Source organism: Chenopodium album, chromosome 4, assembly GCF_948465745.1.
Source record: "Chenopodium album chromosome 4, dcCheAlbu1.1, whole genome shotgun sequence".
NCBI classification, from domain to species: Eukaryota; Viridiplantae; Streptophyta; class Magnoliopsida; order Caryophyllales; family Amaranthaceae; genus Chenopodium; species Chenopodium album.
The window spans coordinates 67382817-67389580 of NC_137837.1; the positions used below are offsets into that span (position 1 = coordinate 67382817).

General features: G+C 34.2%; 1 pseudogene across 1 annotated transcript; it reads right to left on the minus strand.

The window, feature by feature from the left end:
- Positions 1-1593: 1593 nt before the first annotated feature.
- LOC145629220 (transcription factor TCP4 pseudogene) lies at positions 1594-4159 on the minus strand (annotated as a pseudogene). Its single transcript, XR_014111618.1, has 2 exons — positions 2022-4159; positions 1594-1924 (listed from the first exon to the last, which is right to left on the minus strand). The product of XR_014111618.1 is annotated as a transcription factor TCP4 pseudogene (transcript).
- Between the last annotated feature and the right edge of the window lie 2605 nt (positions 4160-6764).

Below are 6764 nucleotides of genomic sequence, written 5' to 3' on the forward strand. Positions count from 1 at the left end.
CCACCTCACAAACTCAAATAATTTGAAGGTATCTTCTTATACAGTATTTAAATTTTGAAATATGAAAAAAACTAATAATATAACAGATATGATATAAATATATTAAGATGAATAATTGCTCAGAAAAAATTTATAGTCTGTTCTGCCTCCTGAGTTGTAGCCATCAACCAACCATAAATAAGTACCAACAACCATCTAGTATGTGTCCCCATCCCAATATGAACCCAAGAGATTTATTGTATTTTTAATTTATTTTTTGAATTTAAATTTTTTTTGAAAGAAAGTAGGGAAAAAAACAAGACAATTAAAATAAATGAAAGAAAGAAAAGGATGTTAAAAAGTTTCCAGCTAGACATAAAAAATAAAAAAATAAAAATAAATTTACTAGACATTGACATCACAGGGTAGGGGGACCATAAGAAGCATCATGCAATATTGGTACCCCATCTAGTTTGTTCTTTCATTATAGTCTTATAGAGCAATGTGTAATTGTATTCATCTCGTTACATTTCATCTTTCATGTTTTCTTGTTTCTGTAGGTGTGCTCAGACTCTTCTATGCCATCAAATTATATAGTCAATTTTTGTACAATCTTAGACTAGATTCTTCCTCCAACCCACCTGACCCAACAAACAATAGCATCAAGGAATAGGGGCACAAATCCAACTTTCTAATTTCGAAAGGTTATCAAACTTGAGGAAACAATTATTAGGTTGATGAATTTTCCATCGAACGGCTAGGGTTTGAAATGGTTTCTTGAGAAGCTACGTTACTCCGACTCTTCGTCTTACCTTTAATACCAAAAACACTTTTTCCAAAATTAACCATATTTTATACTTAGATACACATACCCATGTTTGATACGAGTACCAGAGTATAGTTGAGAAGCATTTGAGTGAACTCAATGCAGCATTTACAAATTTGTTTCTAGTACCCCACTTCCACTTGCATTTGCCTTTGCTTAGATGGAAATATGAAATACATGGCCCTATTTCATTTATGAGTTGTTTATATACTAAAGAGGCGATAAAGCAAAGGTGGTAAATGTTACTACAAAATCAGAATTTTGTACAAAATGAAGAAACTTTCTAAATTTTTCCTAGCAGTGAAAACAAAAAAGAGGTGGTGGAAGCAAAAAAAAAAGATGGAGTAACTAGCTACATATTGTTACCATTCTCAAACGGGACTTACAATGCTCATGAGCTGGGAAAAATACAGGCAACGACAGATGTAAAAGATCAACTACTCTTTCGATTCTTTTTATGTTCGTTATGGGGAAGCTGGTTGAAGTATGACAAGTCCTTCTATGAGGGCAGTAAAGCAACAAAGACAATGGCAAAGTAAATCTCTTTCAATCACATGAAAGATTGACTCCTTGAATATGTAGAGCATACTCAAGGCCCCAACCTTTGTATGTGCCTCTTTCAATGGAAATTGAGAAAGCAACCTCTCAGATTTAGTACGTAACGAGATAAAAGACAGGAAATTCATTTGATATTGCACATTTTAAGACAGCATCTATTGTACTAGTAATAATTTTGAACAGGAATGCATGAAAAGCAATAGAAATTTAAAGATGGAAAGTCATAAAGCGGCACATAAAAGGAAGGCATCATATAGTAGCATAAAGCAAAATACTCGCAAATACAGCAGAGTTTCAGCAAAGTTGAGCTCAACAAGCTCACCAAAACATAATTGAGAGCTTGAACATAAAAGCAACAATAGCATAGTAACTAATTGATAAGAAATTTAACTTTACGAAAAAGAAAAAACCTGAAATTATTTCTCTCAGATTTAATCTTCCCGAATATTTAAAGCCATTGAATTCAAAGTAACTGAAAACTCCCCCATTCTTTCTTCTGAATTCTTGTCTTCATCATAATCTCTCAGTTGGTTTGTGAAACATATGTAATCATATAATTCCCTGTAAGACCAAAACAGCTTGAAAAAATAAATACTGTAACCCATAATTTAATCAGAAATGCAGAAAGCTTAATAAAGTTGTGTAATGGAAGTATCACCTTTAGAGACTGAAACAGGTTAAGGGGGAGTGTTCAAAGTTTCTTAAATCAATGGCGAGAACCGGAGGAAGCAGAGGACGGCCTATTAGGATCGCCGTCGTGTTCCTCTTCACCCTGAATCCGAGCAGGAATGTGGAACCCAGGAAACCCACCTGAAGTAAAACCAAGGCCTGATAAGGCTTGTGGGTGGACTGCAATAGCTTGATGATGTTGATTGTGATGTTCACTTGAGCTAGCAATTGAAAAAGATGGGTCACTAATCCATGCGCGGATAGAAGGTGTGTTACTGGACTGAAGGGGTCCCCTCTGAGTATAAAATTGGCTGTGCTGGCCACCACCAAACAATGGATGCAACAATGGTGGGGGCTGATTAAAGATAAATCCGCCACTGCCACTGCCACTGCCACTACTGGTACCGAGATTGTGGTGCTCGGTACCGGTGTGCTGGGTGTTCCAGCCAAGCATCAGCCTATGGAGCCGTCCCAATTCCGGGTTTGATTGATGTTGGCTATCAGCCCAACCCGTATTCGGGTTTTCAAACCCAATTGGGACAGCTCCTGGGAACAATGTATGCTGCTGCTCATCATGAGCATGAGCAGCAGCAGCGCTGTGGTGATGTGAATGTGGGTGCATTAGTATAGGATCCTGAAATGACTGCAAAGACAATTTTAAGTCTTGACTCTGCCTACTACTACTACCACCACCACCATCATTACCACCACCACTCCTTTGCATCAAACCACCATGAGAATAATCCTGAAACTGCATCGGAGACGCTGATGCCGAACTCGTTTGTGGGTGCCCTGCATTGCCCCCACCCATAGGAAAGAAAGACTTGATAGTATCAGCAATGGCATCAGAATCCAATGAAGGCGGTAACAAACTAGAATTTGAACAATTAGCATTGTTGTATAACTGTTGTTGTTCCTCACCACCATACATCCCCTCTGCACTTCCTGCATCCTTCTCCTCAGCTAATTCCACCACCCCATCTCCTGCAGAGCTCTTACCGCGCCGCCTATTCGAGCTTAAAACATTCATATTAGTAGGACTCCAAGCAGGCAATTGATCAAGCTCATCAATGGCAGTCTTAGCCTTGTTAATCAACCAATCAACAGCCTTACTAGGACGGTCATACCCAAGCCTGTCCTGAACATCATAGAACTGTATAGCAGTATGAGCTGAGAGCCGAACTCTCCGGTCTCTCGGTCCTTTAGCAGTACAGACCTTGCTATGCCGGTCCTTTCGCCCCGTGGCTCGAACAATGTGACCCCCTTGAACCTCAACTATCTCCCCTATACCAGCCTTTCTCAGTGCTGACCTAGTGGAAACCTGCTGCTGCTGTTGTTGTTGCTGCTGCTGCTCAAATGAAGAATCTCCCATTGCGGCCTTTTGTCGAACATGTTGTGTGCCAACAGCAGCCGAAGGCGAAGAAGACGGAATATAAGAGCGTTTCTTAATGGGTTGATGGGGTGGTGAAATGGGTACCAAATTCTGGGGTTCCAGCTGAGAATAAACCTCTCTAACTTGAGATTGCTGCAAGTAGAATTGCTGGTTATTAAAGGGTGGTGGATGTTCTTGCTGATGAAATTGGTGATTCGTTGTTGTTGTTGGTGGAAATGGAGGTGTTGGGGTTTGTTCTTCCTCTCTTTCTCTCCTCCTCATCTACATTTCTGAGGTTTTCATGGCGGTATTAATGGTGGTTTTAGCAGAAATGGGGATACTTTCCAACAGCTGTAAAACCCAAAACCCCCTTCCATTCAATTCCACCATTTCCAATAATCTCAACTTATAAACAACAAATTCAAAGTATACCCACCAAAAATTAACTCTAACCCATTTCAAAATCTGCAGAAAAATGGCAGATAATTTAAACCCAGGAAGCAGCAGAAGCAAGAAGAAGCAGAGGCTATGAATCAAAGATTCAAAGTAAGTACCTTGAAAAAAGGGGAAGAAAGTAAGAAACTTTGGTAGAAATGAAAGGGTTTTTGTTTTTGGTTTTTGGGTGGAATTTAGTTTCACAGTTTTGGGGGGGGAGAGTAAGAAAGAGAGGAAGATGGGGATTGTAATGGAACAGTAAAACAGGAGAGAGAAAGAGAGAGAGAGAGTGTGTGTGTTTGTGGGGGGGAGAGAGGGATGTCAAGTTGGTCCGAACTACCTTTTGATTAGTTCAGTATCACCGTCGGTTTTCGTAATAATAATTCTTTTACTGTACCATTAGAGCACTCCAATGGTTGCTTTTAGGAACTAGCTTGTAATTTTAATAATTTTTAAGCTAATAGTCAAATCATTGGAGGATAGTTTAATAATTAGCTTGGCCAAGCTAATGCCAAGCAAATTAGCTTAAAAATTAATTGTCTCTAATAAATTACTAATTATTTAAAAAATAAAGCTGAAAAATCTAAATGCTAATTAGCTTAACCATTGTGGCATAAATTAGCCAGAAGGAAGAATATCTTTGCAATCCTATATGGCATGGCAAGCTAATTTGACAATTAGCTTGCTGTTGGAGTTGCTCTTATATGTATAACTTCATATACTACATAAAACAATGTTATTATGTATTACAAGTAAATTATTAGATTAATCAAAAGATATATTTTGATAATATTGAATTGTATTGCCTTTATTTTTTTTAGTTCCTACACTTTCTTATTTTAGAAATTGTTTTTTAGTTACAACATTTTTTATTTTTTATATTTCTTTCTCTCTATCTCTCTCCAACCCACATGGGCCCTCTTATTTTTCTCTCTATATCTCAACTCTTAAAATTTTGTATAGAAAATCGTGAAAATTAAAGTGTAGCAACTAAAAAAACGGAGAAAGTACTATATTTTATACGTAGTACTACTTTGTCATTAAAATAATTACTCCCTCCGTTTTAACATACTTGTTCCACTTTTCTTTTTTGGCTTTTTTTTTTAAATATTTGTTCCATTTCTTTATCACAACTTTAAATTTATTTCTCTCGACTAGTATACCCAACATAAATCATATTTTATTAATTTCATATTCTCTCTGCTCCAATTCTCTCAACCACTTTTACTTTTTACAATTTTTTATTCTTCTGTCTGCCCTTTACCTCTATTTTTTATTAATTTCTCCAATTTCTCCTAAATCTCCGCACGGAGAAATGAAACAAGTATTTTAACACGGGGAAGTAATAATCAAAGTTGTGTCTTGACAATTATGTTGGCAAAGATATTGCTTTTAAAAAAAAAAATAGAGGGAGTATTCCACGGTTGTATGAGGAAGCATTAAATAAGTTACTTCCTTCATTCTAAATTGAATGACATTTTCTATGATCATGTTTGTCAATGCAAAAATTCCACAAAGATATTCTTAATTATACAATTGTAAAAAAATACTATAAATTGAATTTTAATTAAATACATATTAAAACGAATCTAATAATAATCCATATTGCTATTTTTATAAATTTATAAATCACATATGTTAGTCAAAGCAAAGTTTATAAATATTATTAAAGTCAAAACGTGTCATCTTATTTGAAATGGATGACGTATTGTAAAGAGTAATTTTTTTTACAATGTTTAAAGATTAACTTATTATACTTTTGTTATCATTTTTCATGTTCCCCCTGCCATTTACTACATACATACGTAGTGAAATTTAAAAAAGTTTTGATTTAGTGTAACATATAGATATAAGGAAAAAAAAACATATTTTTATAGCGATTTTTATTATAGACTTTACATTTTGCAATGTATGACCAATTTTTATCCAACTTGTATTTTTGTATGAATTTTTGTTGACTTAGGCCATGTTCACTCACTTAACCTGAAAAAAAAAATATTCAATAAAAATAATTTTAGTTAAGTAAAAAAGAGTTCAATTTAATAAACATCGGTAACTTTAATAGAGAACTATAATACAAAATCGGTAAAAATAATTTTACATTAGTAGAAAAATATATTTTTAATTCAATAAAAATAATTTTACTTCAGCAAATAAAAGATGAAGTGAACCGGGCCTTATTTAGTCTCAACTTTTCTTGTCTAAACTTTATTGTTTTCATAAAATAGTCAAGGATAACACACTATAAATCATATTTGCTCTGTTATATATATATATATATATATATATATATATATATATATATATAACAACGACACTTGGCGTTTCAACTTTTCTCTCCAAGTGTCGCGCCACGTAGGATAGAGTTATACAGAATTCAATTTGTAGGATAAAAAATGTTTGTTTAGAATTCTATATTTACCTATGCACAATTCTAACCATTATATATATGCAATAAGTTAAATGGCATATTTACCTATGCACAATTCTAACCATTATACATTAATTATACAAGCTAAGAAACACACGTAATGTGTGTATGTGCAATATAAGAAACATATTAAGCTCTAATTTCCTACTTTTTCTAATTATAAAAATATTAGTGGGTATAAATTTAAAGTGATTGATAAAAAGCATTAATTTTTTTATAATTGCTTTTTAATTAAAAAAAACAATTAATATAAATAGAGTAGTTATAAAAGGGTAGATAAATACTCCTTGTATTATGCTATGATGGTAGTTTTTTTTTCTTTTTTTAAAGGTTAATAGGAAAAAAAAATGTTGATAAAGAGAAATCTAGGAAAATCTATAACTCTAAATGAAGGAGTTATGTCTTCGATAAGTGCAATTACTAGATATATCAAGGATCACTATTATGGAGATAATAAGTTCATTCTATTGGGTCGTCAATGTTTGGTGCTAGAT